This window comes from Triticum dicoccoides, chromosome 3A (assembly GCF_002162155.2).
Source record: "Triticum dicoccoides isolate Atlit2015 ecotype Zavitan chromosome 3A, WEW_v2.0, whole genome shotgun sequence".
NCBI classification, from domain to species: Eukaryota; Viridiplantae; Streptophyta; class Magnoliopsida; order Poales; family Poaceae; genus Triticum; species Triticum dicoccoides.
The window spans coordinates 2,342,049-2,349,256 of NC_041384.1; positions in this window are offsets into that span (position 1 = coordinate 2,342,049).

Here is a 7,208-nt window from a genome sequence, read left to right on the forward strand (position 1 = left end):
ATTATATAAACCGAGGTCAGGCTAGTCGATAAAGATATACAACATACCCAACAATAATCATACCATAGGCTAGCTTCTAGGGTTTAGCCTCTCCGATCTCGTGGTAGATCTATTCTTGTACTACCCATATCATCAATATTAATCAAGCAGGACGTAGGGTTTTACCTCCATCGAGAGGGCCCGAACCTGGGCAAAGCTTCATGTCCCTTGACTCATGTTAACATCCGGCCTAGACGCACAGTTCGGGACCCCCTACCCGAGATCCGCCGGTTTTGACACCGACATTGGTGCTTTCATTGAGAGTTCCGTGTGTGTTCGACAAAAGGTTGATGGCTCGCCTGCAGATCAACTGTGACTTCGGCATCTTCGTCACCAGCTCGACTAGTCACCTTGGTTTGACCAAGGACTGCACCTTACCTCCGATCGTCATGTTCGGATGAGGGCCTTTATAAACATCAACTCCAATCTCTATCAAGATCATGGAGGAATCATCTAGGGAGCCCGGGGGCTCAACGTCAACATTGTCCTTGGGCGACCGTGCTGTTTTTCTGGACAGCAAACTTGTGACTGCCGCCATCGCCTTCTCAAGTGTCTTTTTAACGACCGCTTTGGTGGAATTGTGCGGAATTGAGTCTACAACAACCCTGGAAAATTTCATCGAGTTCCGATGGAGTAATCTCTGGCAATCCATGATATACCGGAGCCCTGTCAAATCTGGACGGGAATCTGGATGAGTTTAGGGCGTGGTGTACAGCTTCTATCTCGGACGTCCTTTGGAAGATCCAACCATTGATCGGCTGCGGAATTCCTATATCTACCACCTCTCAAAATTTCAGCTCGATCCGACCGTCCAAACTCCGGGAACCTTCCGATTAGTGCATCACTTTTCGGATCTGTTTTCTGCACGAAAACAAATCCGACCCGAGTTCGTCTTTTTTATGAACGGGATTTCGGACATCCCTTTTGAAGGAAGTTTTGTATGGGGTATTGTGTTTTGTTCCCGAACATATCCCACTAAATTTAAGATCTTTTGAACATGATCTTCAACATCATACTGGTGTCAAACCAGTCCGGCAATATTGCTCCACGGCTGCCGACCTGCGCTAGACACGTCGTCACTTTGTTGAGCCGAGCTCAACTTCTTCGGATCATCATCTCGGTAAGCCGAACAAGAGTCTGGTATCGCGAAGGATAAATCATCACCAACATCACCACCCCACGGATTACACGGAGTGGGCATACCGGCATCGCTGCATGGTCGCTTCATCAAGCCGGCATCGACCACGTCACGACCTGCATCGGCAGGGCCACACTATTGCTTCTTCAAGCTGATGTCCATCACGCCGACCTACTTCGACTCATCGGCTGATATCGAGGCTTCGACATCTCAGCTGGACCGGGGCCTTCGTCATCTCTTCATCAACCTACTCCGGACACTTCGGCGTCACTAACCGACCAGCTCCGTCACATTAGCTGGGCCGAGGGCTTTGCCTCAGCGAGTCAATCTTTACCAGCATTGCCATGCCATCGTTTTATCGCCCATCAGGCAATGGGTGTGTGGAGCGAGTCCCAATTTTGGGAATCACCTTCCTTTGGATTGCTACAACAAATAAACCAGGTGCTATTAATCCCAGTATTTTTTGCTTGTTTGGGTTCATTTTTTCCAAGGAATTATTACTCTGGTTTGTCCATGATATGTACACAAGTCTATCAAATGGTGACCGCATTAACGACGGTCGCGTGGTGGTTCGATCAGTTTCCGTACATAGTCCGGCGAACGCTGCATCTGGAGCTCGGACCGACCTGTGAATTCAGGCTTTGCCACGCCTTTACTACATCACGCCGACGCCCTGCATCGACATTGACTTCGGGGCCAGGCCATCTTTCTTCTATTCCTCACTTTGCATAAATTATTTATTATGCAACATTTTTTTAATAATTATTATTACTATTATCTCCGGTTTGCACTACTTTTTGTGCACAGGAAAATGATCCGGGGACTTCGGCATCACTTTGCCGGTCTGCATTGACCGTGCTATGTCACCACTTCGGCGTGTCGAGCTCCCCGCTCTGCCACCTCGGGACCAGCTTGGGGGATGTAGTAATTTCAAAAAATTTCCTACGCACACGCAAGATCATGGTGATGCATAGCAACGAGAGGGGAGAGTGTGATCTACGTACCCTTGTAGACCGACAGCGGAAGCGTTAGCACAACGCGGTTGATGTAGTCGTACGTCTTCACGGCCCGACCGATCAAGCAAAGTGTCGGGGAAGAGTTCCGTCAGCACGACGGCGTGGTGACGATCTTGATGTTCTACCGTCGCAGGGCTTCGCCTAAGCACCGCTACAATATTATCGAGGATTATGGTGGAAGGGGGCGCCCCCCTTCCCTAGTCCAATTCGGACCAGACTAAGGGGAGGGGTGCGGCCACCCTTGAGGCCCTGTTCCTTCTTTCCCGTATGGCCCAATAAGGCCCAATACGTATTCCCGTAACTCTCCGGTACTCCAAAAAATACCCGAATCACTCGGAACCTTTCCGATGTCCGAATATAGTCGTCCAATATATCGATCTTTACGTCTCGACCATTTTGAGACTCCTCGTCATGTCCCCGATCTCATCCGGGACTCCGAACTCCTTCGGTACATCAAAACTCATAAACTCATAATATAACTGTCATCGAAACCTTAAGCGTGCGGACCCTACGGGTTTGAGAACAATGTAGACATGACCGAGACACGTCTCCGGTCAATAACCAATAGCGGAACCTGGATGCTAATATTTGCTCCCACATATTCTACGAAGATCTTTATCGGTCAGACCGCATAACAACATACGTTGTTCCCTTTGTCATCGGTATGTTACTTGCCCGAGATTCGATCGTCGGTATCTCAATACCTAGTTCAATCTCGTTACCGGAAAGTCTCTTTACTCGTTCCATAATACATCATCCTATAACTAACTCATTAGTTGCAATGCTTCCAAGGCTTAAGTGATGTGCATTACCGAGAGGGCCCAGAGATACCTCTCCGACAATCGGAGTAACAAATCCTAATCTCGAAATACGCCAACCCAACATGTACCTTTGGAGACACCTGTAGAGCTCCTTTATAATCACCCAGTTACGTTGTGACGTTTGGTAGCACACAAAGTGTTCCTCCAGCAAACGGGAGTTACATAATCTCATAGTCATAGGAACATGTATAAGTCATGAAGAAAGCAATAGCAACGTACTAAACGATCGGGTGCTAAGCTAATGGAATGGGTCATGTCAATCACATCATTCTTCTAATGATGTGATCCCGTTAATCAAATAACAACTCTTTTGTTTATGGTTAGGAAACATAACCATCTTCGATTAATGAGCTAGTCAAGTAGAGGCATACCAGTGACACTCTATTTGTCTATGTATTCACACATGTATTATGTTTCTGGTTAATACAATTCTAGCATGAATAATAAACATTTATCATGATATAAGGAAATAAATAATAACTTTATTATTGCCTCTAGGGCATATTTCCTTCAGAACCTTGCCCCGCATCAAGCTCGGACCGCGTCATCAATACCGAACACATTAACCAGCTAAGTCGCTTTCATGCTCAAAGCTTTAATTTCTAACTTGTGTTCGGTTCGTCCAAGCACTATACTTTTTTGGAAAAAAGTTGCTTGTAAAATTTTCCTTGTCCAAGCTTTGTTTGTGATGCATAAATTCAAATACCCAATTCATGTGGGGGCTTCCTTCATGAAGCTTTTCCTCTTGCATATGATTATACTTGTACGGCTTCGTTCCTTGTTCGTGTATTACGCCACAATATGCACCATATTGACTTAAGCGATTTGCAAGCTGGGTTGCCTCGCTCCTGTGTTTACCCCTAGATTCCCGATTGTTTGGCTAGGGATTAAAGGGAGCACCTCTGCGATTGTCACGATCGGGTCATCCGAGCCGGACTTCAGACTGGGTGAAGCCGAAAGCTAGCGCTCTTATAGTTTTCAATGATGGTCGGCACACAACGGAACTCATGAGTACAAAAAATCTATTGCACAAGTCTCATAATAACAGTGAGCACCGAAGAAAGGCATCGGTGGGGGTACTATTCTCTTCGAAGATGCTTCTTACACTTCGCAGTAGTATAGCATAAGTTCCCTGAGCGCGCTTTGTCTGTTGCAGCCTTATGGCCTGATTGCCTGGTTATTGGAAACACCGTCGATATTCTCGACAGATGGAGTACATAACACTTTTCGGTCCTTGACCGAAGAGGGAGAAGCCGATGGTCGGTTAAGACGCGTTTAAAGTTCGGTTGAACATAGATATGATATAAGTACTTCAGTACATGCAATCATTCTTTTACCCAAGTCACTTGGGGGCTCTTAAATTTATATGAGCCGTTTTATGATAAGTGTTCTTCTTCTTAGTCCTTGCAAAGTTTTATTATTATTATTATCTATCACTCTTTTTTTCGACACGAGCGTGCGGTCACTAGCCAGGGAGCCTAATTTCTCTCTCAAAACTGCTAGAGTTTAGTCTGCTAAACTGGCCTAATGAGAAGTACTCCGCCCTCGGGATATGAGGTTGAAGCCGTAGGCTGATCCGCTTGAAGTCTTGAGATAGGATGTATCATGTTAATGCACGACAGAAGCATTTCTTTTGCTAAGGCCAATTTTTGGATTGGCACCAAACACTTGATCTTGTTCGGACGTCAAGTTTTTACTAATGTTTTTTGGTTTTCCAAGCTTATGGCACTTTTAAACTATTTGTGTGTTTTCAGCACAAGTCTCCCAGTGCAATGCCGGACACCTTTAGAGATTCGGCAAAAACATTCTCAAATATTGCTATATATGCATCGATTTCGAATTGTGTCTTCGATCAATAGTTGGGTTGCCCGGCTCCTGCGCTTGCCTCCTACGTTCCGCTTTGTTCGGCTAGGTGTGCAAAGGGAGAACCACTGCGATTGTGCTTCCAACTCACATGGTTAAGCACCTCAGTAGAGAAAGCCGAAAACTGACTGTCACAATAAGCGTAAACTGGTCAGCAATCCGATGACGGTGTTAAATGACGGGCCATTCATAACAATGGCCGAAGTGTTTACGGCTTGACCTCGACTATCACCGAACACTACCGGGGGCTATTAACAGGCCTCCCAAACTAAATCCTCAATATTTTGCTCTTACATTAGAGCTGAGGTTTCATGATCATGCTTAGCATGACAACCCAAAGAAAGGAACCGATAGCGGGACTATTTTCTTGGAAGACATTTTCTTATGTTAAAGAGTAATATAACATATCTCTCTGCGTACCTTTGTTTATAAAACCGTATGGCCAGTTTGCCTTGTTTGTCGTAAATCTTTGCCCTCATAAAGGCTTTATAAAGTAGGACAAACACTCCTCGGCTACTGGCCGAGGAGGTGGAAGCCGATGGTCGGTCAATAAAGTTTTGTACAATGCGGATCCGAGCATTAATGACGTAAAGTACTTGGATACATAGAGTCATTACACATAATTTGTGATTTTACTATGGATATCGATCCTTAATTCGGCCACCCGTGCCCGCATTAAGGCTCGGGGCTACTGGGCTTCGGGCTTATTATTTACAAATATTAAAGGGGCACATCGATCCCCTGATCTGGTGTTGCCACCCGACCAGTGTCTCGGGGGCTACTGCATTGCCTGTTCAATGCAGAAAATTTCAAGTGCAATACAGTTTCCAAGGAGATTTTGATCCTCAGGTTGGTCGGCCGCACCCAACTTGAGTCTCGAGGACTGAGCACGCCGCTTTTTCTGTCCTGAAGTATTCTGCCAAGCTAGGACTTGATCCTCAGACCGATTTTGCAAATCAACCTGAGTCTCAGCGGCTACTGGGATCAGCGGTCTTATGTCATCCTTCATGTGCATCTCGGGTTTTAGACCGATACCCACCTTGAGGGCTACTGGCTATATATCTCGGCAGAGAATAAATTGCACCAATCAAAAATATTGACAAAAATCAGCCTACATTCGAGGTGGTGCACCACCTCGGAAGCAGTCCGGCATAAAGCTCGGGCGCTAGTGGCTGGCTCCATAGAGGGCATTTCCGGCATTAAGCTCGGCTAAACTCCTTCAAACTTCTTTGAACTAAGGTGATTTACGACACCTCGGATACAGTCTGGCGTTGGAGCTCGGATACATAGTCCGGCATTGGAGCTCGGATACAGTCCGGTGTTGGAACTCGGATACATAATCCGGCGTTGGAGCTCGGATACATTCCGGCGTTAGAGCTGGGAAGCGGTCCGGCGTTGGTGCTCGGCTGCAAAAGATACCTCGAATGCAGTCCCGCGTTGGAGCTCGGACGCAAGAGGACGCTGCCGCCCGGGAACAACTTCAAACCCGAGGTGTGGCATAAAAATAACAAGGCATTGATAAAGGCCGGAAACTTAAAGGGGCTCCTCGGATACCCACATGTAAACTCGTCGAAGGCATTTCGGCGATCCTCAAGATCGAAGATGAGAAGATTTGTTGAACCAGTTTTCAAGACCGATGACCGAAGATGAAGAATGGTTCGGAAGAATCGAGGAGCGTCCCTAACTTGAAGACCGGTTCAGGGGCTACTGACGGTGTCCTGGACTAGGGGGTACTCACCACGTCATCTCCCGATCTGTTAGATTGGGCCGAGGACCCCCATGGCCGTATACTCATGGGCCAGTTCGGACAGCTGCCGCGTACAAGGAAGATTCCACAAGACTTGGCCATCAAGACAAGGACTCCTCCCCACCGGCGTATTCGGCTAGGACTCTTGTTATCCTAGGCCTCTGGTGCATTATATAAACCGAGGCCAGGCTAGTCGATAGAGATATACAACATACCCAACAACAATCATACCATAGGCTAGCTTCTAGGGTTTAGCCTCTCCGACCTTGTGGTAGATCTACTCTTGTACTACCCATATCATCAATATTAATCAAGCAGGACGTAGGGTTTTACCTCCATCGAGAGGGCCCGAACCTGGGTAAAACTTTGTGTCCCTTGCCTCCTGTTATCATCCGGCCTAGACACACAGTTCAGGACCCCCTACCCGAGATCCGCCAGTTTTGACACCGACAGGTGGCGCAAAACTTGTTGCACTCTTGTTGGATCACCCTCCACCGCTTGGAAATGGAGACCCACCCGCGCGTGCTCACAAATTGGTAAGGTGGAAACTTCTTGTGCTCATGAAACTCGCGGTGCACACGAGT